This window comes from Merops nubicus, unplaced genomic scaffold (genome assembly GCF_000691845.1).
Source record: "Merops nubicus isolate BGI_N331 unplaced genomic scaffold, ASM69184v1 scaffold2824, whole genome shotgun sequence".
NCBI lineage: Eukaryota > Metazoa > Chordata > Aves > Coraciiformes > Meropidae > Merops > Merops nubicus.
This window is the reverse complement of record NW_008603496.1, coordinates 59,731-84,383: the sequence shown is the minus strand read 5'-3', so window position 1 is coordinate 84,383 and position 24,653 is coordinate 59,731. Positions and strand designations below refer to the sequence as shown.

General features: G+C 41.9%; 1 pseudogene; it reads right to left on the bottom strand.

The window, feature by feature from the left end:
* Positions 1-465: 465 nt before the first annotated feature.
* On the bottom strand, positions 466-23,312 carry LOC103771383 (annotated as a pseudogene).
* Positions 23,313-24,653: the final 1,341 nt, after the last annotated feature.

The window sequence follows — 24,653 nt, the reverse complement described above, 5'->3', positions numbered from 1 at the left end:
AAATTGTTTTCCTATGTGTCATAAAATAAGTTAGGCTTACAATAACAGTATTTTTTAAAAAAATCTAACAAAGATTTAAAATAAAGAGTCTTCTACACACAACCTTAATTTAGGGAACAAAACCAATGTAGTAAAAAATTGTTTTCCTATGTGTCATATAATAAGTTAGGCTTACAATAACACTATTTTTAAAAAAAAATCTAACAAAGATTTAAAGAGTCTTCTACAGACAACCTTAATTTAGGGAACAAAGCCAATGAGAAAATATCCTAGGCAATGCCTTTGCCTATAGAGGCCACTTCTTGGGAATGGAAGAAAAAAACCCAAACCAACCACAAACCACTGAGCCAACTGGGGTAGTTTCTTCTGTAGTGCAGAACAGCTCGTGCTGCCAAAGCTATGTCCTTGCTGTGTCCTAGAGTGGGAAAAACTCCTCTGAGAAGATGGGGGCGGCTGGGTGGGTGATCAGCAGAAGTTTTGCCTTCTCCTCTGCATGGCTATCTGCAAGGCCTGCATAATTGTCTGTGAGTTGTTGAGGATGTTGTATTCTTGTTCAGCAGCCGGCGGTAATTCTCATCCGTGTACCTCACTGAGAACATGCAGTAAGGGGAAAAGCAGCTGGTCAAGTCAAGTTTTCCTTCCTCCATCTCTGAGCAACAGCGCTTGACACCTGGACAGAAAGAGAAGTTGCTGCTGTGGTGTGATACTTACCTCAGTCAGTGGCCAGCTGTCCACAGCAGCCCAAAGAAGGGGACTGAAAGAAAATCCATAGGGTTTAAATGCACAAATAATGCAGGTCATGTGTCCCCACCCCTAGTCAAGAGAACGTTGTGTGTACAAAGTGATGAGGACAGCATTGTGGTGGTCTTCTACAGCTTACTCATAAGCATCCATCTCGTTATATCAGTCAAGGATATCAGCCTGAAAGGAGACCCCAATAGCCATTGCTGGTGCACTGCAACTCTTAACCTGAGCAGCTGGGACCTCTACAAACCCCCGCTGAGAGAGAGGAGTTACTAGTGACAGATTAGAATTTAAGTGAGAAAGGAGCAATAGAAACATATGGAAAATGAAAGATCCTGAATGCAGTCTCAGGGTGCCTCCCACCAGGATCCATCTCTGTCTTTCCATTTCTTGTGTCTCCCAAATCCCACAAAAGCAGAATTTTAGACCTTACCTCCCTGCTACCAAGAAGCAAAGCAAATACATTGTAGTAACTGGCAGTAAAGGAGAGGAATAAAAGCAGGTGGCCTGGCAGAAAAAGAATGACAGGCCCTGAGCACAGGAGAGTGACCAAAATGACCCCATGGCTGATGCTGTGCCAAAAGGAGAGACACTGATCTTGACATTGCAAAAGTTCAGCCTGAAAGCCAGGTTCTTTCCCCCATGAAACCAGCCAGCAAAGATAACCAGCAGCAGAGAAAGAAAGGATCTGTCCAAGTCATGGAAGAAGGTAGTGGTGTCTTTTGCTCTGCCACTTGTGACTTACCAGGTGCTTTGTACTCTTGGAAGGTATCATTCACGAGGGGAAGAAAAATCACAATTGGACATCCTGGTGTATCTGAATCTTGGAAGAGGTAGCACTCCTTCAGATTTTTCTTATCTTCATCAGTCAAAGAAACTTTGGGGAATGGGATTTTCTGCTCCGAGTAGTATTTGCATGCCTTATCTAGAGTCTGGAGTATCACAGAAAGAGTCAGCACTGGAATTCAACTTATCTTACAGCCCCTAAACTTGTCTAGTATTATGGTTTAATGATACAGATCCATTGGGGGAGTTCCTTCTTATCAAGGGTTACTCTACACCTAATTACCACACATAGTAAGCAGAATGCTAATCACAAACCATAAAGACAATTTGAGAGTTACAGAACTGATCCAGGGCACTGCCTCTTAAAAAAAAAATTGAAGCAATTTGCAGATGTTTAGGGTCCAGTACATAGTTTTAGTAAGGGAGAGAGCTTGTGTTTAACATATTGTATACAATCAATTAGAAAAGAGAACTATAACGAGGAAATGTTTGAGGTATCTTATTATGTGTTCAGAAGCCAGGAGATAAGAAAGTCCAGTTTGAACATGCAATGATGTCTCTACCTGTGCAGGCATTATGGCACAGTGTTAGTTGAGACTGATATTTTTATCAAGAAAGTCTGAAGTACTAGCTTATACTGTATCTTTTCCCTGAAATTTTTAATGCAGTATCATGTCCTACTATGCACTGTATTACTTAGTCTACATCACCTAATTGTGGACACTATCAGAAAGGAAATAGTTTCTACTTAAATTTGCAGCAGCCTTTCTTCATTAACTTAACCTAGACATGTAATGAAGCTTCATTACATGTATGTCTCATGCATCATATGGCTTCTCAACAGGAGCACAACTGTTCACATCCCCAAAAAATAATTCCACTTAAGTGGGACAAGGTGCTTAATAGTGAGTTTCCAACTAACCTCAGCTGCTGAGATATAAAGACACAAATTTCTCTTCTGGAAGGCCTTACAGACAACTTATTAGTTGTTAATTAGGTGACTAATTAACTTTATTATCTCCAAGAAACTGGAGTCTCTACAAGAAGATGCTTGTCATTGAATTTTCCTAATAACATCTTATTTGTCAGCCAAGAAATGATCTGCCTCTGACTTTCTACTTAACCCCTTTTATATTCTAACTTAAATCAGGAGAAATTGCATCCTATCTTTATAGGGTCTGGAAACCTGCTTGATGTAGCATAAAGCAGAAGAGGCTCTTCCCAACGTTCTGATGTCAGGCTAGCCATTCACAAGCAAAATGAGACAACACAGGGTAACAAGATCCTCCTCACCGACGTGTGTGATCCAGTGGTGTAACTTAAATATATGATGACATCCACTTCCCTCTGTGGCCTCAAAAGGGGTGCACAGCTCGTATTGATGAAGAATCCAGCATCGATCATGCCCAGGTGATCAGGATTTTGCATCAGCTGGTTGGGACGTGAGTCTAACACGGTGTCTAAAAGGAAAATATTATTTGGAGTGAGAAATTGCCTGTAAGAATTTTAACTGGAAAAAGAAACACAAGGTGGAACTGACTGTCCCACATGCCTGGTTTCAATTATTTGCCACGCTACTACATTGTCAAATAGGTGTGGGAGAGACTGCAAAATGCCACCTAAGTTCATGTTCTGAAAAATCTTGTATGTTGAGATTCCAGGCAGTATATTCCAGTAACTTGTCATTCTCACCAGTGCCAATAAGCTGCTTCTAATACTTAACCTGAATCTGCCTTGTTTCTTTTGAATTGTTTCATCTTTTACCCATCATTGATTTGGAGAACAAGATACTCCCACCCCCTTTTAGAATTCAGATTTATGACTCCCCCCCAAAACCCTTCCTTGGACTGCAAAGCCCCATTCCTTTCCAGCTCATTCTTGTAGGTCACATTTTCTGGGACATTCCATTTGCATCTGAAGTTAGCTTAATTTTGTCAGGACTGTGACTCTCTGCCGTGTTCACTCTGCTCTTTGTTACTTCAAATTTGGCTCTGCCAGCTGCAAGCATACCCTATAGTTCTGGATCACAGAGATCTCAACTAAAGCAGATAAAAACATGCTTATATTTAAAAACAGTCTTAAATATCTGGAAACATTGAAATGTTAGACTCTCCTCTCCATTTAAAAATGTTCATTCATGAGAATTTCTCCCCACACACCCCAAACCTGACAGGCTCTTTCTTAAATTCCCCACCCCAAAACCATCTGACAGTGATGCCTGATCAACCTAGGTCAAGTCTCCATCACCTTTCCATTGACAGAAGTGTTCATTCTCCATGTAGTTGTTGTGCAGCTGGTAGCCCTTCAGGAAGTTGTGGTACTGGGCGACGGAGAAGCGGTCAGTCAACGCTCCCCGAAGGGCACTGGACAGGGGACCTGGAGGTGTGTACATGCGAGTCCTCAGCTCGTGGGGTCTTGTAGGCAACACTGGGTCTTCATCTAGAGGAGGGGAGACAAATTGGTGAGCCGTTTCTTAATCAGTGTTTATTTCTGGTTGTCCTGGTGTGTGGGAGATCTCAGGGGTTGTTCTGGGATGAGGCACTAAAGGCACGAAAACTGTTCTGAAGGAGAGGAATGGCTGTTGAGGAAAGCTCTGATGATAGTCTTAAGCTTTGGCCTGAGGACAGCTCCTCAGAAGTAGTGTTTAGTTATGGTAAAAATACACCTTAAGGGAACTAAGCAATTTGGAGAACATCATGTCAGAAAGAAAGTTACACATCCTCAGAGGAAGATACCATGAAATAGAGACAAGCATGGAGAAAACAGGGCTGAGGCACAGGCTCTCACTCACTCAGCTGGCTAACAACAGGACATCATGAGATCTATTGCAACAGTGGCAGCTTCTACCTGACAATCACCCATAGCTACATGAGCATATGCTTAATCAGAACAACGAGAGCATCCCAGGCAAACCTGGGACATTAATATTTAGAAACTACAGGAAGTTAGCAGGGTGGCTCCATGGCAGTAGATGTGGGTGACAATGGCACAAGGTGTGGTTCCTTGAAATCACAACCTGCTTTGCTGGACCTAGTGGCTGAAGGTGCAGCAGGAGAGACTCGGTGGTTTCTGTGATTGCACAGATGTATTTCTTTATTTTCAGGATGTCTGTAATTATAGTTGCTATCATATTAAATGATTCAGCAACAAAACCATGGTTTCTATATTGCTTCAGAAAATACCCTCTGGGCCTCATTTATCTTTGTGCCAGGATGAATCTAATGCAGTAATCACTGTACTGAGTAATAAAATAAAATCCCAGGAAATATTGATTAGCCAATTGATATTCAGGTTTATTCTATGCACAGGCAGTTAAAATAACTTTATCCTCTGCTGCTGGTTCTTGGTTCTGTATGGCTGAGTGAGAATGAGTAATGACGTTTCTTGAGGAATGTGTGACCCCTCTAAAACTTCATCTTAAGGTCAGAACCTTTTAATCAGTAGGGTTTAAGAAATCTAGTAATTACAGCAGCATTACCTTGATTGACATCTTAGTCTTTAGGGTGGGAGGGAAAGTCTCTATCTCTTAGGAGGATCCTGTCATGCTGGCTTCATTGTAGTTGACAGGATGATACCAAAAGACATCCAGATTAAGTGGCCATAAATGAAAGGTTTAATATTTTCTCACCAACTTCTTCTATTCTGTCTTGGGTCCATCTCTTCCAGAAGTCCTCTGAACTGTGGGACAATCCCCATATTTGTAGTAGGTTCACAGAAAATATACTGCTCCACATACCTATAAAAACAATTAAGGGAACACAAAGATGCATTCTAACAAGAAACTGCCTTTCTTCTATTTCACCTCCTGGATTACTTTTTTAAGGGGCTTAATTCAAACATTTCTAAACTTTTGGGCTGTTAAATTCCTCTGAACTTTCTGTGACACTGGTCCAGGTCATGGTACAGTCAGTTCTGCACCTAACCTACTGCATGGCTCTGCTGCAGAGTTAGTAGAGAGAAGAATGAGGGAGAAGTAAGGGAGAAAAAAAAACTCACACAAGAAACTAAATAAGAGCTCAGATAATGCAGACATCACAAAAACATCCCTTCTATCCCTGTCTTCCTCACTCCAGCTTATTTACTTATGCAAGTCAGCTTTCATAAACCCTCATTTTTTTTTCACAGGGGGATGAACTGACACTTTAGTCATTTGGTTTGTTAGAGAAGGTCTCACACCACAGCATGCAAAGGCTCACAGAGCTCCTGCTCCACTGTGCACTCTTCGCTCCACCCAGGGCTGCCCCTCTTTGCTTCCCCCCCAAAAAAGTGGCTCAGTTGACAAAACACAATGCCACCATTTCATCTGCTGCTGTAAATTTAAACGTGTTCTACCACGTATTCAGTCTATCACAACTGAACTTCTTCATTTTCAGCAGGGACAGAAAGCAGTACAGCATGCACAGTATGTAGAAAATTAATTTCCAGTTGTGGACCTGGTCAAAATGCCTGGCCCAAGAAGTGGTATTTTAAAGATATTTGTTATGATATTTATTATTATGGGACAATTTAATATCACAGCATGTTTACTGAAACCAAAGAGCTTCTAAGCAGCATGAATGTAAGAAGAGATGACTGAAACCAAACTCACACTGCTCTGTGTTCACCTGCCAGTGAGTCTGACTCTTGGGTTATTATTTGGTTATAGTTACTTTTACACACAACCCATCAGTACAAGTCAGGGACCAGTTGCAGAGATTCAGAAACTGCTTCTGGTCTCATTTTTCATCCTGAGCAGCCTGCATCTTTCGTAGATGGGATTCCCTACGTGGAGTTGAAGTTAAACCTTGCAGTGGAAGCACAGCTGCAGGCTTCCTGCTGTCTCAAAAGTTTCCTAAGCTGGAGTGCAGAATTCACAGCAGAATTCGAAGAATAACCAAAGAATTCAGAACTATTCGTTACAGTGAAAGAATTAAGAAGTTTTATCTATTCCATCAGTAAGACACAATGTTAAAGAGTTTGTGTGTACCAAGACAGTGGCAAGAAACTGAAAAAAAAAAGATGTGGGATTTTTTACTGTATTCTTTTGGATAAACTATACCACCCACCCCATTTTCCAGCAGGTGATATCACAGCAGAATTTAGTATGTTAGACCAGAAATATCCACCCTCTGGTTAACAGTGTTGCATCCCTCCAAAGCTTCTCTGTGCCAAGACAAGAGAATACATCACCTTGCAGGTAGCAGATGCGGGACTCGGGGAGCTTCTTTAAGAGGCGCCCCATGAAGAACTCGCTGCCAAAATGCTCCGTGCGAATGAAGGCACCATACTTCAGAAGTCCCACCTCATAAGGGGTGAACTCCACCCACTCTGCAATACAGCCACAAGAGGACACTTAGAGAGCTCTCAGCTGGGTGTGGAGAGAGGGTCAGCCAGGGCATATGTTGGTCTGACTTCTTTTTGCCTTTGCAAAGCCCTGCTCATCAAGGGCCACCAGCAGGGCCAGGCAGCTGAGCTCAGCTTTGTGATGATGGGGATGCAGGAGCAGTTAGGCTGCTCATGGTGGTGCTGCCAAGGGCACAAAGTGTAGGCCAGGAGCACAGCAAGGCTCCAGCTCTCACACTCCCTGTGTGCAAGCAGCAGTCCAGGCTTCTCCAGCATGCAGGAGGTTTCACTCTGCCCTTGCATACACCACCTCTAGGTGAAAGTACTTCCTTTGCTATCAATACAGTTCATTTAATTCCCCTTGAATAATCTGGTTATATACAAAGACAGGTACTCAGCTCTTCAGAAATTAGAGGGTTTTTTTTGTAAGATGACAACTATACTCTTTATGTGTGGTAGTAGGAAGACAGAACTGGTCCTTGACTTTCATAGATAACCTCTCCAGGTAGAGTGTGGTTGATAGAACTGCAGTGTGAGCAAAGACTGGGTCAGAAAGATCACAGACCACAATTTGTTTTACATTCAGAAGTGGTTCATTTTTTCACCTCAACCATAAAAAAAAATTTGATCTGAATTTCTTGTCTGCCTCTCCTCCTCCAGCTGCCTCTCCTCATAGGAAGAAAAAACCAACCGAAACAGTGAGCAAAGCAAAAGATTCAGTTGGGGGTAAACTGGATGCTTTCCTAAATTTTATCATAATTATGTGGTCTTTCTTCATACTGAAATTTTAACTGGGCACTGACAAAAAGCAGAATTTAATTCTCAGACAGTCCCAATACTATTTATTCTAGGTGGATCAGATAATATTCCCCAAATAGATTTTATGGCAGGATTTCAGCTGTATATGTCTAGACAGTGAAATGCTGACCTCAGAAAGCTCTTGTATTAAAATTATAAGGCATGGAGGTGACGGTTTATTTGTCCAAAAAGCAACTAGCACTTCAGGACTGTTTTCTCCAAGCACTACTAATCAGAGAAGGGTAAATCACAGGAATTCATTTGCCAGTTTTAGCCCCCCAGGATCTGAGACATCATCCTTACCTTTGAAATCATTGGTGCTGTAGCTGTCCCGGACGCTGACTGACACATAGATGGGCAATGGGTTCTGGCCATCACACAGAGCTTCTTGCTGGTCTGAAAGTTTGTGGGGGTCTTTCTGGTATTGAAGAAAAAACACGATGTGAGAACAGATGGAAACGATACCTGGTGAATTCAGTTCAGTGCTGGAGGAGCCAGGCAGCTCTGCTCCCAAGATGCAGGATGGGCCATGGCAGCTCCAGTGCACAGAGCACTGCAGGCACCTACCCACCAGCAACAGACCAGTCTCCCAGAGTCCAGTATGGCTTTGTGAATGGGTTCACAAGGAGGCAAGGAGAGGGAAATCTACTTCTGCATACATCTGTACATACTAGAAGGTGCGGCCCTGGCAAGCAGAAGGGGCAAGCTGCCCCTTAGGATGAGGATTGTAGGGAGCAGTCTTTGCTCTTCTGGGGCTGAAGGAAGCCCCTGAGCATGCTGGCATTGAGTTTCCTTCCTCAGTACACAACAGCTATCACTGCCCAGCCTTGCAAGGGGACTGCAATTTGGCAGCAAATTATTTGCATCCCACACAGCTTCTTTTCTGGAAAAACATATACTCATTGAGGAGTTTTGTAAGAAATATAAATCCTCAATCACTAGTACCCTCCCACCTCTCAAGTGCCAAAGCACACATCCTTGAACTCTGGTCTGGCTGGAGAGGAGTGGATTTGCTGCACTGTAGGGGTAGAAAACACGTGAAATAATAGAAAAGAAAATCTGTTATTGCTTGTAAAAACTATTATCACTTTAACCAGCTACTGCCTGAGCAGTCCTCCTCAGTACAGGTAAAATTGGCATTTGCTTCCAGTGTACCTGCAGATCACATTACCTGCCAGTGGATGCAAATCACCAAGCACTTCACAGGTTTCTTACTTGTTTCAGATGGTTTTCACACTGTTGAGATTACTCTGCTTTGCATCTTGAATTCTTTTTGCATGAATAAGCCATATCTTAGGCATGCTGCCTGAGATTGCCTGCTCTTCTACTTAAATACTATTCAGAGTTCAAATGGCTGCATCCACAATCTGGTTTACTAACATGTAGGATGCATCTCTTCCTACGTAGACTGTTATAAGAAATTTTTAAAAAACCTGTTTCTTGGCATGGAGAACTCTGCTGTATTTTGAGGCACATTCTCTGAAATGGTGGGAGAGTTTCTTCTCCATGTACTACGAGGAAAAATAAAAGGTTCTCTAAGAAATGGAATAGACATCATACCCCATCATTTAGTAAGTACTCAATCATGAGCCCCCAGAGATCTATAAATGATGTCCTGTATCCTTCTTCCTTCCTCTGACAAAGCTGCTTGTTGTAGTACTTCATGCGATCCACGGAGAAACAGCCCAGCTTGCACTTGGTGGCTTGTTTCTGGGCTTCACCAATGTGAGAGTCTAAGTCTTTCTGTGACCAGTAGGCATCTCTGTATAAGTTGGCCATAGTCCTGGAGAAAGTTAATGCAAACAGCAAAAGTCAAAAGGAGCAAAAAAAGACATAGAATTTGGTGCCTTTGAGGAGGTTTGCATGTAGGGATTCACTGCTACTCATACATGCTCTGGTTTGGCTGCTCCAGCCAGCAAAATGAACACTCCAGAGCTTCTTGGATTGTTTTACAGATGACCCTGAAGGATAAGGGGGTTTTATTTATGTTCTTCCCATTTTTTTTAAACACAACTGACAGCAGCTGAAGGGATAAAATTGCCAGGTGTGAACATAGGCACATTTCTGAAGCAAAAATTAGGCAGAAAATGATAATAAAATTTCTTTGCTTGCTTTCAAATGAGCAAAATGTTTGAAACGTTTTCAAACATTTTTTGATTTATGGTTTGATTTATGGTTTTAGGACCATGAATCAGGTCACACCAGCAGCTGTCTCTTGGCTTTGTATCACTTAATGTTAATCTTATGGTATCACTTTGCTTTGTTTTAATGCCATCCTCCATTTTACCAGTCTTCCCTGTGTGGGTCCATTGGATGTTGGGCAGTGGTAGGTCCTGTGAGCAGAGAATGTTACCCAGGGGAACTCAGTCCTTGCCCAAACTGGCAGGTTGCAGGGACAAGTGTACACTGCCCTTGGTTTTCTCTGTGTTATCAGTTAGAAAGCAAAGCCAGTCTCAGAAGTCACTGGGAACAGGAGCAACTGGGACATCAGTGGATGGAGGAAGAGGCATGATGCTGTGGTCATCCACAGTTACATCTGCAGTGCCTGCTTACTTAGAAACCATTTTGACAAGTGTAATTGTCATATACACGTTTAACTGCTGCAGATGTGGAGCTGAAAAGCACAGTAAAGAGTTGCTAATAAAAAAATTAGTGCCTCAGATCTAGTTAATATTTAATGGCCTGTTACTGAGAAACAGTTTGTTTCTACAGCATTTGAAGAAAATCTCCTGGTCTTGCCTGCTTTCTCTGTAGCAGTGCCACCATAAGTCCTGGCCAAGCCTCCTGCAGGAGCTGACTTACCACGTGGTGCCAGACAGCCCACTGATGTATGTTACACAGTCCAGGAGGTTTAATTTCTTGAGTCCCATGAGGCTGCCATACAGTCCTGTCATTGACTTCAGTCCTCCACCCGTGGTGATGATTGCCACGACGGGGACCTGTTGGGCAGAGAAGGATGGGACATTCACACTGACAGCAGCCAACATCACCTCCTAGACTGCAACGGGGTCTGCCCACCACACCCAGCCCAGGTCCTGAGCCCAGGGGCTGGGTCCCCTTTTAAAAGGAAAGGCTCCAAACCCAAGCAATGGCTGCTACTGCTGCTTCCCCTTGGATAAACATGGGTTCAGAGCTTAGCTTAAATCTGGGTTCTTGCCCATCTCTAGGGCAAACAGGGGCACAGATGAAGAAAAAGAAACTCTCCTGTAGAGGCCACAGTGTATTTTTTCTACATCTCCCACTCCTTTGCCACTTTTTTAATGATTTCACACGTCTACTACTACTGTATGAAAATCCACATGCCAGCTTCATGAAGAAATACACTCAGTTCACAGCCAGTGTTGTTTAACTACCCTCATCAATGCTGTTATTCTTCAGTCAAGTTAACTTTATAATAAATTATATCTATTTTAAGGAATTAAATTATATTTATTTTAAGGAATTTCAAAACTGGAAGTAAGGGAAGACATTCTAAGAAGCACTCAGAGCTGTTTACCCTAAACTCTCACAAAATGATGACATTTGAACAAGGGAAGAAATCCTTGCTATGTAACGTATTTAATATGCACACAGTATTTCTGAACCAAGCCAGTTATAGCATAGGATGGCAGAAATGAACACACCTCAAACCTGGAAAATTCCAAATGGACACTCACAACAGATACAACCACTGCAATTAGAATTTCTTGCAATAGCAAACCTTGGCAGTAGGAGCAAAGGTATTTAAGACACAGACAAGCTGGGACCCGTACAGTAGATACATGTGACCTGTTTGGCTGACCACTCATCTAGAAGTTGAAGGCACTAGAAATTCAAGAGCTACCTCTGCCAACACACACGTACTTCAAAATCTTGTAGATCTTGCTGTAGGTGAAAAACATTTTTCAGGGCACTGGCTACATATTTCTTCCTTTTCCCCAGGAAAACCTTCTCCCGTGAACACAAGCCAAACCCGAAGCGCATGTCCAGGTCTCGGTGGCATGAACAATTGCTAAGATAAAAAACAGGCACATATTTTATTAAGACACCCATATCAATCTTAGGACTTAGATCAAAATAATCTACAATACCCATCCCTTCAAACAGGGTAACACAATGTGACAAGAGCAAGAGAGAATGATCTAAAAGTAAGAAAACGTATTTAAATCAATAAGCTTAATGAGCAGCATTATATCCCTGGTGTCTGGTGAGAGGATGCAAGGGGATGGCTTAAAGCTGTGTCAAGGGAAGTTCAGACTGGGTACTAGGAAAAGTTCTTCACTGGAAGGGTGGTCAAACACTGGGACAAGCTCCCCCAGGGAAGTGATAATGGTCCCAAGCCCAGTGTTGTTCAAGAAGTGTTTGGATGACTCTCAGATATCTGGTTTAGCTTCTAGGTTGTCCTGTGTGGAGTCAGGAGTTAGACCTGATGATCCTCGTGGCTGCCTTCCAACTCAGGATATTCTATCTATCTATGACTAATTGATGGAGAAACAATGTACAATATGTACAAATGAAACAAAATGTTTATTTAAATATTTTAAAAAGAAAATAATTACAAGTTTAGAAAAAGCTGTGCAAATGGTCAAATGTGAGCCCATAGATTCCTATTTCAAGGGATTTTTTTCTTTACTCATTCTAAATCTAAAATAAAACTGAATTTTCAAATATTTCCCTTTCCAATGTGAAGGCAAAGTCTCTTTGCTAGCAGCTCGCGTGGGAGCGCATCCCCCTCTAGTGGTGAGCATCCCTGGGGAGGAAACCCAGCCACCCGCCTGCCAGCCATGCCTGGCCCTGGTCACCGGACAGATGACCTCGGTGACATCCAGCATGGGTCACCTGGAGGGGCTGAGGTGGGTCACTGAGTTTAGTGGGACAGGATTTCACCCCTGCTGCTCTGATCTGTCTGCACTTGCACAAGCTGTCTCATGGGTCAACGCTGGCTGTTCTATTTCATGACAGCCTTGACTCAAGAGCTGTAAAATCCAATATTCCTCAGAGGAATATTTCATTTGCCTCTATTTTGAAATTTAACAAGTAATTCCTTAAAACTCCACTGTTGTAGCTTATTGCCCAGGGCATTTGTGCCTTTCCACTCACTAACCTCCTTCCTGTCTCTTCCTGGACTGTGCCTACAAGACACGAATGGGCAAGAGATCTGGCATGATGTGTCTTCAGGTTGGAGCTACCCATGGACACCCTGGCCAGGCACTGTAAAATGGCAGGGGTTTCCTTTTCTTTCAGTGACAGAACTTCTCTCTTCTACTGCATCCATAATTTCAACGAAATTAGTAATGAAATTTATTTATGAGATTTCTCCATCATCAGACTTGGATAAAATCCTCCACATGATTACGTCTGTATTTATAAATGAAGACACTCAAGGGGAATTGAATTAGGTGGAGCTCCAAAAGCCAGTTTCCATTGTAAATCAAGATATAAACAAACTGCTTTTAAAGTTCTCTGAAAGCAAGATAAACAAGCAGGAAATATTTTTCCTGTCCTGGAATAACGCTGGATTTCCTATTGCCATTCATCACTTGCCTTTCTGAAATGAATGATACAAAACTCTAGTTTGTTTTTTTTTTTGTCAGCTTTGCTCTTTTTGTGAGTCTTGGAGACTGACATTGATCAAAAATAATATTCTGTGCTCAAAAGAAAAGGGATAATGCTAAAATAAAGACATGCTTATCAACATTTATTGATTAAAGCCACATCTTCCTAAGGCTAGTGATGTATAATATACTGCACATGTATTTTATTTTTTATTAAAAGCGTGTTCTAGTTTTCAGACTGAGAAGGTCACTTTGTGTCATTTCCAAGTGACTTGAAAAATACCAAAATCAATAACCCGAGTCTTTAGGAATAGCAGAAGATCTCTTACCAGGTTTGTGCTCTTACATTCAAGTCAAATCTTTTCTCCTGGAAAACAAGAAGGTGTACTGTAATTTTTTTTTTAATTTTAATTTCAACATTTCTTTTTTTGCTTTCTTTCTTGGGGTCAGAGCTTGATTTAGATCCCAGCAAGGTCTAGCAATTGCAAAGCTAAAAGTCTTGTCATATATTTCCAAAAGGTTTCACTTCTCTTTACTGGAACATCCCTACCCACAGATCCCAAAAGCTTCCAGGCTGCAGAAACCCTTAACAATCTTGGTACAGGAGGTTCCTGAGATTCAGGCATCAGGTTCTATTTCCTGTGTTTTTCACGAGCTTTCTGCAACATCCTGAAATACCATTTTCTAGATGTTTCCAATTCTTTGTGCTCTAATACACAGCAAATCTTTGACATCCTGGCTCCAGTCTCACAGTGAAGAGAATGCAAGTCTGCATTTGCATCTGCCAGGACCTCACCCTGTCTTAAAACTGTCATTGCAACCTTCATATTAACTGATAAAATGTCCTCTGTTCTGAGAGGATGCTTTAATTGCCCTGAAATCTGATGTTCTCTTATTCCTTTACAACGTAACAGCTAGTATTTGGACAAGTCCCTAATAATCTGGACGTCCATAGAGGTTTCTCAGAAGAAACACACTTTTATTTTATTGTAAGGATCTTTTTCTTCTATTTAGTTCAAAATTATGCAGCACATGGATCTATTAAAAGCAATATTCTCATTACATTCTTTAAAATCCATGCACTTTGTCTAATATTCTCAATATATTTTGGTATATTTTCCTTTGAAGTACATGGTTTACTAAGGTCAGGTTTATTGATTTTTTTTTCCTGGTTTGTGTCCAAGGAGTTTGGACCCTAAGCAAAGGAGGGACCAGTGAGTCTTTGGGTAAACAGAGAGAGATGTAGTGAAGGAAACACCAAATTTTCTGACATCTGTGTTGGTCCCTGTACCAACTACTAGCACGTAATGGAGACTAATGGAGGGATAACCTGCTTCTGTGAAGAAAACAGGTGGAGAAACAAAACTCCTGTTTGTTCAAACTCTGAGAATGCTGGAAGTGGGCAGATTCAGGCTGGATGTGAGGAAGAAGTTCTTCACCATGAGAGTGGTGAGACCCTGGAATGGGTTGCCCAGGGAGGTGGTTGAGGCCCCATCCCTGGGGGTCTTTAAGGCCAGGCTGGATGGGGCTCTGGGCAGCCTGATCTAGTGGGAGGTGTCCCTGCTCATGGCAGAGGGGTTGGAACTGGGTGACCCTTGTGGTCCCTTCCAACCCTGACAGATTCTGATCTGTTTTGGCAGAGGACTTTAGAGCCCTGGTGGCTCGGTGGTTGGACTTGATGATCTTGGAGGTCCCTTCCAACCTAAATGATTCTATGATTCTATGAGAATAAAATTGAACATTTTTGATGCTCTTAGCAGCCACCTGGGGCAATGTTATGGCCTGTTGTTTCTACGTGACTGATCTTTTATTCCTAACAGCTGCAAGTGATGCTCACCTCTGCAATGGTTGTCGTCCTTCCCATGGGCAGCGAATTCAGCATCACAACCGGGGAGCCCGTCTCTGTGCTGTACTTACAGGTCCACTGGGGAAACAACATGCTTTAGGACAAGAACAGTCACGGGTTTACCCTCTCCCCCACCTCTCACTTTCCAGAGAGGCATTCATGGTCAGCTCATCATTAAAGCCACCTCCAACCTACAGGGTGGTAGCGCCTCTTCTTCGGCAACATGACGTCCAGGGTTGGCTCTGCGTACTTGATATAGTGGAACTTGGTGGGACCTGATGGGCTGACAACTCCATCAGGGCCCAGAATAATATCCTGTGTGCCCTCAAAGGAGCCCTTCACAGTAAGGGAAAGCTCTTTCTCTGAAAAAAAAGCAAAACAAAACAAAGGTCATGAGAAATGTCACTGTGATTTAACCAGAAAAACATGGTAGCTTGGTTAAAAGTGGGGAGCTGGTAGCAGAGTTGTAGAGTTTGGATCACAGCTTTGTCAGGTGGAAAGCAGTCTGAAGGGAGCACTGGCAGCAAAGGGAAAGGAGCAAATCAGGTGCTATTTTCATAAAAAGGCAACTTGAAGTTCTTGCTGTTATATAGAAATGGGATTTCATTAAAATATATCTAGGAGAGTACAAGGTGCAGTCATTGAGATCTATAACAACCTGATTTTGTAGTGTTGACTGCACTGAATGCTGTAAATACCATTTATTTCACCAACACACTATATAAAAGGGCATCCTCTCATCAGTAAGCACGCAAGTATTGGCCAATAGTTAACACAGCAATAACCTTACTTGATTTTTGCTGCATCTTTTCTGCCACTTCAACTTCCAAGCAACAAAGTTCACGACACTGTAAAAGACAGAGGAGAGGAATTTGTGAGAAAGATCATCACAACCCAACCTCGTTAGGGGGAACTCTGAGTCACCCAGATTTTGGACATGTTTAGTTACCTGAAGTGCCTAATTCCCTGGAGTTTCTGGGTTTTTGCCCAGCAGTCACTGACTAAGGAAAAGCTTTGGAGGAAGTTGTAGGGCATCCTCCAATGACAACGACATACAATTAGGCACAGTAAGAGGAAGATAAAAAATGAAGACTAGGTTAGTAGCATAGATATAAAGGGTTAAACTGGCAAAACCAAATGAAGGATATGTTGCTGAGAGATCAAGGGTCGGTAGTAGAAAGAGGGTTTTGAAGAAGCATTGCTATTAACATTTTGGGGTGGTTTTGGTTTTTTCTATGGCACTCACTCTTCTTTCACATAATGTAATTACAACAGGCCAACACTTAGCACTGAGCTTACCCACCAGGCATGGCTCATCTCCTAGGGGAGGAGAGGGCTGGATAGGTTTATCAGCAAGTGGCTTCACAGCTTTTTTATCACTGTGCTTTGGTAGAGAGCCATACAGTTTTTGAAGGAATAGTCATATCAGAGGAAAGCTCTGTGTGTGTGTGGGGCGGGTAGGGGACAAAAGGGAAATGGATAGCATCAATGAACAGGGCAATAAAGTATCCCATTCTTAAAGTGTCTAAATAGGAAAGAGGGGAAAAAAGAGAAAGGACTGACCTACTGGCTTTTCTAACCCTCACCATTCCTTCCCCTTTATATCAAAGAAACACTTAGAGAAAATTTCTTGGGAAAAAGACACGTACCACCAGGACTCCATTGGTAGCAATGGCTTCATGAGGACCAGAACTGGGAGACAAAATGAAAAACATGAATTTTTTAAGATTGAAGAAATGCTCACTCATTCTTCCAGAATGTTGCTCTTTCTCCTGATTTAGAAGAGTGATGGTCAGAGGGACCCCAGCAGGTATGTAACAAGCTCCTTTCTATGATTGCTTGAACTGAGCACTGCTCTGAGGAGACTTGCCTCTGTACCAAAGCTGAGTGATGTGGATCATGGCTACTTTTCTGCAGCACAATCTCATGATCATCTAAAACAGAATCTGCAGTTCAGCAAATTATTCTTCTAACTATAAAAGGTAAAATACATGTCTTTCAGCAGTAACTTGCTAACATGCCAGCATATCCCCATTGGGAAGCCTGGTTCTCTGTAATTGCTGCTATGCAAATGCAATCCAAGGGGGACAGGGCATTGGGTACAAACTACATAGGGGAAAAAAACCCCAACACCTTTCCAGGTCATTCAAGTGACTTTATTTCTGCCAATTAACTTGTGGCAACACAGAGGCAAGAATACTGCTGCATAGGGATGGCAGGCTGGCTGTGCTGGATGAAAAGCCCTGCACCAGAGCTTCAAACATTACTTATTTGTTTTATCAGTTAATGATTTTTGCACGTTTTAAATAATGTCTATATCACTTACGCAGGCTCCAACTTGAATTCAACCTCTAGCTCTTCCTGGGCCTGAAAGCAAGAACAACAAATTAAATGGAGTAGCTACAGAATGCTTTCTCCCTTGTCTAAACCCAGGTCCTTGGTATGCAATGCTGAAGTAATTGGTTGTAACACACAGCCTGGGACAAATATTTCAGACTGGAAGGCTTGAAACAACATTTGAAACCAAATAGTTTAACTATTTCTTCCTCATCTCCTTCCTTCTTCAAGGTATCATCAAAATAACCTATATAACACCTCTTAGTGTGAAGGTGCTGCAGAAAGACAATTTGCAACTTGCTGTGTCTTCTGAATTCTACCTTTTCCTTCTAACTCTTCCTGGTACTGTTCTGGCCATTAGCTTGGGAGTTAAAAATACTTCCCACCCAGCACTTTAATATAATAAATGGAGACTGGTATTACTGAGTGATTCAGAGTTCCAGTTGTGCAAGCCTCTGTAAGGCAGTGTAGATATGTTGGAGACAGTTGTGAGTGACCTAGTTTGAGTACCAAAATCAATTTGTCCATGGTAGCAAGAGTTGTATGCAAGATATTTCACTGATCTCATCCATAGATTTCAAGGGGAATCAAGACTTTGCCCCAATTTATAGATGAGAAACAGAGTAAATCAGTCATTCCAAAGTCACACTGACAGATGGGTCAGCAGGCTCAGCCCTAGCTGGGGTATCACTGCAGAGGACAGTGCTGGGGTACACAGAGGGGCAACTTCAGCTTTGCCTTTGGGGTGAAAGTAGATACAATTGAAGGGGCAGGGGGAAGTGGCTATGCATTACATGGAGGAAAAAAATGACAAATTATTCACCTTGCAACAACTGGGCAGCCTTGCTGTTGCTCAGAGATAGCTCACAGTGAGCTTCTTCCCCTACTTACAGCACTGTTTCAGTCATATGCTCTTTAATAATCTATTAAAATAATGGGAGGAGGGGCTCAGGCCCTCAAATCCAATTTTTTTTTAATCACAGTTTTTTGTTTGTATTGTGAATAACAATTGATGTTACCCATTATTGGTATAAATCATCCATGGTGGACTCAGAAAGCTCACCCCAAGATTTTGAAAGTGTTGTATAACTCTCCCGTGGTTTCTTAGTTGCTTTATTTTTTGCTCTCACCTCTGGGCTGGGCTTGAAATACAGGAGCACTGTTCTGTCAATTGGAAGTTTAGCAGTATCAAAGAGAGTGCAGAGGAGATGGTCATCTGGAGTAATAATGTCCTCATCATACACCGTCAGCTCCAGCACATTCTGGAAAAAGGGAGAAGGTTTTTTTTGTAGCTTCTACTGTGTGGATGTTATTACATCTAGGGATGAAGGAGTGTTGGGAATGTGCTTGAGAAGGAAAGTGGAGAATTTAAGTATCATCCCCCTTTGGAAAAATATACTGTAAATCAAATTTTTATCCTTCCCTTGTTTAATTTAATTGTTGTAAGATGAGTAATACATTTGCTATACCTACATGGTAGCTTAATTAACTCCAAATTCTGTATCCAGCTTCTACTGATCTAGATAAGTCTCTAGTTTCCCTAAAACTTCTAAACTGAGCTCAGTTTCTGGCCCTCCTAAAGAGCACCACAGAACAGACTGAAGAACTCAGTCATCCCTGCTGTTAATTTGAACACTGCCTTATCTTGTTTAATTTCTTAATTCTTGGGCACCGTTCTGGAGACGGACAGGACCCACCATGCACAACATCTTCAGACTGCTCCGAGCAGGCAGCTGCAGCTCCTTACCTTCACTCGACTCTGGATCCTGAAGTAGAAGCTCTCGTTCCACACGGGGTTGCTGGAGTTCCTCACCGTTTTAGTGCGGGACTTCTCCCCAGTGGCAGTCGGCAGCCACAGTGACACATAGCAGTCAGGCTGGCTCACTGTGCAGGGAAGGACCCAAAAGGGGGGGAAATGTGGCAAGCCAGTGGTGCTGCATAACACTGGGGAGGTTACTGCATGCTACCAGCGGCAAGTATGAGTTATTTAAAGGCAGAAATGCCTGATGTAACATCACTCTTTTCAAGATATCCTTGAGGGAAAAAGCACAGACTGTAAGATTACCTAGAACAGGAGGTGGTTTCCATTATTGCTTGCAGAAAACACCAATGTTGTGTATAAAAATATGGTAAGAAATTCCTCTTCTAGTCAGCCACTTTCTTCAGTTTCTCAGCCAACAAGCTTTCCTGTGCTCACGGGTGCATGCACACGCACACGAACCCTCAGCTACTAGCTGATGAGAAGGGCCTGGGAGGCTCCACCACCTTTTGAGAACAACTGCAAAAGGTCTCCATCTCTGCCTTGCCTTCAGGGATTTTCTTGATGAGAATTTGTGAAAGCATCTTGGAGTGGAAAGGCATGGAATGGAATGGACCTCCAAAGGTCATCTAGTCCAACTAGATATCTTTGTTAACTACCCCTGATGTAGGAAAAGACAGAGGTTTCCTCCAGAAGGAGCTCACTGAATTAAACGTTGGATGGTAACTAATTGCCACCTTCTGGAAGAGAGGGGCCAAGTGTCTCTCCAGAAGTACACCTGGAAAAGGTTAGGGAGGGATATTCCACCCCATTTCTCAAAGGCACCTAAATGTCAAATGGCTACAGCCAAAAATGCGGTGTACTGTGTGCTGGGGGAATGAAACTTTTCTTCATGCAGGTTATGCAAATACTTCAGCACTTTAAAGATCTTTTCCATGGTTCTTAACAGTAAAATGATCAGATATCATGTAATGCACAAGGTCATTAACTCTGTGAATGGATGTCCTTTGCTATGAGACTTTTGAGAGAGACAAGTGATGGCAGCAATAAATGGAGAGGACCCTTCAGCAGCAAGGGCTTTGCAGGTAGATCAGGGGAACAAGAGTTTGCACATCAGCTCCTGGAGAAAGGCAAAAACTTGCCTGGCTGCACCACAAGCTTATTTTCTTTCCTTCTGCACCAGGTTGGGCCAATTGTCACCCTACAGCCATTGACTGTCTCAAACTGGGTGGAGGCTGCATTTATGTTGTTGAAAGTGTATTGATTAACAAAAAAAAGCTTGCTGGTTTTCTGTCCAAGTCAGAATGAAGAACTGAAACTCAAAAATGCTTGAAAAACTACATAATGCATTGTGATACGTTGACTGACATCCTAATTATGGGTTTTCTAATTTTTAGCATTATAAAAAAAGCAGAAAAACTTTTCTACTTCTGTCAAGTTTTTCCTAAAAGGAAAAATGTGGAGTAGTAGTAGAACTATTCTATGCTATTCTATTCTGTTCTATTCTATTCTATTCTATTCTATTCTATTCTATTCTATTCATAACCAGTGCAGAAACACCACAGTGCACAGATGATGTATGTTGCAGCAGGATGCCAGGAGCCCAGCTGCTAACACTGAAAACATTGGCTGCTCATACCATGTCCCCCCAGTAAGGGTAAGTCTAGTGAGCCTGGCCAGTCTGGCTGTTTTACACCTTCTGCCTTGCTTAGGCACATCAATCTCTCTCTGAAGGAGGAACAAAGCATCACATCTGCATGTTTTCCTTGCTTGTCCCTGTTTCACTTATAGACAGAGTCGGTTTAAGAATTAGATGTAGGGCTTCTCTCCTTTTGTCTTCACTGCCTACTACTTGTCAGATTCCAGCATTCAGTCTCTGCATTTCCAGGAAGCATGTCTGGTTTGGACTGGGTATTTTGGGAAAGTCTCATCTTTCCTCCAAGATGAGACAGAAGAAAAAACATCAGCTTTTTTTCACATTAAAAAATAAATTCTTCATATTTAACTGCTGGTCATGAGCCCTTCTACACCTTGCTCCAGAGGAGAAAAAACAAGCTAATTCTAGAGTAGTAGTGCACCTGATCAGGCAATGGCAGAGCAAGGATTTCCCAAACCAGAGTTTGCTTTGGGAATACCATGTTTAATAACTCTTGCTAGACTTTTGCTCTATGAATAATTTTGAACAGATGTATTTTAAGATCAATACATTCTTGTGACAATTTGTTCCACAGTTTACTTCTCTATTCCTTTTACTCATTTTAAAGTTTCCGTTTGATAATTTTACTGGATGCTCCTTTATTTTTGCATGATGAAAAATGACTCCTTATTCACCTTCTCCCTCCTATTCCTCTTTGTAGAGACAGCTTCCATGTCCTCCTCAATAATTCTTTCCACTCTTAGGGCCTCCAGCCTATTTAATCCCCCTGCATGTAAAAGTTTCATATCTGCCATCATAGTTGATGTCTTTCTAAGGCTTCCTTTTTCACTCCATTTCCTCAAGTGTCAGAGGCTGTGGCAGTGGACCTCCCAAATATATCCCCCTCAGATAACTTTGATTCTATGCCATTTTTTCTGTTGTTTTGTGGTTTGGGCTTATTGTTTTGTTGGTTTTTTTGTTGTTTGTTTGTTTGTTTGTTTTCTAATCTGGGAAATTCTCTGCGGGTAATAATGCCCTGAAGAATTTTGAAACTTCAAAAACAGGTATTCAACTGTGTTTGGAGATCCTAGAAGTAATGATACTGATTTTAAGGTGCTTTAAAAGTAATTCTCTATGTCTACTGCATGACTTTAGGTTTGTCATTGGAGAGCAATGACTGCTGGCTGTTAGGCTGGCAAACAACTATGTTCTGCTGATGTGATTCATCAGTCTTGTATCTTCACTGTACTTTGAGATACAAACCATATCAAACAATCCCTAATTACATGACTAGATGCAGGCAAACCAGTCAGCTGTGTATTTAATGGAAAATACTGCTTTTGTTCTGCTTGCACAATCTTTTTCTCCAACCTAGTTGTTTGTGATTTTGTCTGGCCACCTGTAATGCACAAGATCTGAGATGAATTGTTGATGAAACCTTTCTCTGCTATTGCATCATCACACATGAGCCACAAGCATGGACCAGGTGGGAGATGCAGGTGCAGAGTGGGACCCAGTATATCCCTCACTCAAAAATGTGACACAGGGAAGTCCTCTGATATTCATTCTAGAAAAATATGTGGCAACCACAGGGCAAGAAGGGAATGGGACTGCATGGTAAATCCAGATCTTCATCTTTGGGCACATCTTCCCTGGCTCCTCCTGTGCAAGAGACTGTCGTGCTGATTGCTGTCACTCCCAGTGAAACAGGAGGATGAAGAGAGATGGGGAGGTTATGTCACTTCCCTTCCCCCTCACCACAGAGACAGGGTCAGCATCCCTTCACAGGCACTTGTGTAGCTGTATTCATTCCAACAAAATGAACTGCTAACTTGTCCATTTTGTGTGGAGTGCTTCTCCTCACTGCACATGTCCATGTCCTTTAACTAAACAATGGGATTGTCCTTTCCTGCTCACCCACTTCCCACCATTTTCCTACTGAGTGACTCACGTTTGCACAACAGCAAGGCTGCAGCACCAGCTTTAGAGGGACAGGGCATCTAGCCTTCAGTCAGCACGTTTTTTGACAGTCATTTCAGGGTAATTAATAACGGCATTAGCCTGGTGGTAATGATTTTAGAAAGTATTTTTCATTTCATTAGCATCAGGACCAAGACTGGGGGGGGGTGAAAAAGTTTGCTCCCCCCAGCCATGGTTCCCAAGGTGCTACAATCCAATGACAATATAACCCCTTCTTTCTGAAAACACACAGTATGGCCTTTTTCACCTACCTGTGCCAGAAACTCTCCTTTTTTGAGAGAAAATACATAAGTATTTTTTGGAGGATAACCTCCAAACCACATTCAAGTCTTAAAACCAACCAGACAGCACAGGAATGGCACTCAATGAAACAGCAGCAAGCATCAAGGACTATTGGTTTGTAACAATCAGCCTACACAAACACTGAATTGTTTCAGAAAGCCTTGGAAAAGGTTGTGGTAGGATTATAAAAGAAAACTTGAGATACCACTATGAATGGAGATACTTACAGGCATCTGCTCGTTGGACATTTCTCATTCGGATGATCCTTACGGTCAGCAGGTAGCAGGGAGAGGATTCTAGCTGGGGAAGAATGGTACAAAACTGAGTATGAATAAACTTTTAGTGGGAAAAAGTATCAAATGTGCAAACTAACTGAGTGATACAAAACAAGACAGTCAGTGAAAACTGTGTCAACCATCTCACTATTCTGCAGATGAAAATTTGCAACACAAACATCTACTGTTAAAGAAATCTTGTTTTATACATTTAAGTGTCTTTTTTATTGTCTGGAAAACTCTGAAAAAAGAGTCATCATAGAAGAAAAGAAAGGGGTAAATCCCTGCCAACTGATACCGTCTGTAAGAGGCCTGCAAAACTGCTTGCTCTGAAATTGCAGAGTTTAGCTCTAAAACACAGCCACAATACTGTGGTGGTTTTGCTTTCTTGCTTCAAATACACAGATTTCTCTTTTTTTTCCCTTTACCATTGTATAGGAGGACAGTAATAATAATCTGAGCTTCTGTAAATCAGAACTATGAGATAACCAAATGGCTGAAAATAGTTTCCAGAGGATTTAGAGGGCAAGGAATTAGGTATGGGTTGCCTTTGGGGAAAAATAAAGAATAATCCTTGCCTCCAAAAACCCCTAAAGATTGAAAGTGCTTAACTTTCTTTGGTCCCTTTGAATGTCTCGGGCATAACCTTCTATAAAACAAGTCTCCAGATTTTGTGACTGCAGGGACCTCTTCCTATTTATTATTAGAGGATACTGTGATTTCCTTCTTCTAGGGAAGGCGATTTCCTGCTGGCTCACTCCATAAAGCTGTCCCTGTCTCAGACCTATCTGAAAAAAGCTACTCTGACAAAGCCAATAAATAAATCAGCATTTCCTGTGGCTGTGACACACGGTCATTTCCTCACACTCCTAGAAACATTTCCACCTGCATAAGTGGTTACAGCAGAGCCCTCCAAATCATTCTTTTTGACAACTGCTATTTTTATCAACTCTTTTCCTCTCATTTAGGAGCATCCTTCTATTTCTATAGCACTTCAGAGACTTCCTAGAATGACTATAAACAGGCAAAATAGATGCTAAGGCAGATAAAGAGAAGCTGGAAGTAGCTTAAAACAATATGTGTAATGTTGCCAATTATTTTTTTAAGAGAACAGAGCAAAAAGGGCCTGATTTTCAGATGGGAAGGCAATTATGCCTCTTTTGTCACAACAAATCACATTTTCAATGTGTGTTCAAAATCCTATCTTCTCTCTCCTTTTTAAAAGTTAATCATGTTATAAAAAAGTTACAAAAATTAATGTTAAATGTTATAAAAGTTTATCATGTTAAAAAGTTTTTGTCAAGGTCTTAAAAATGTTCCTGCATTCACCCCTCCTCTATGTGCCTCAAGAATT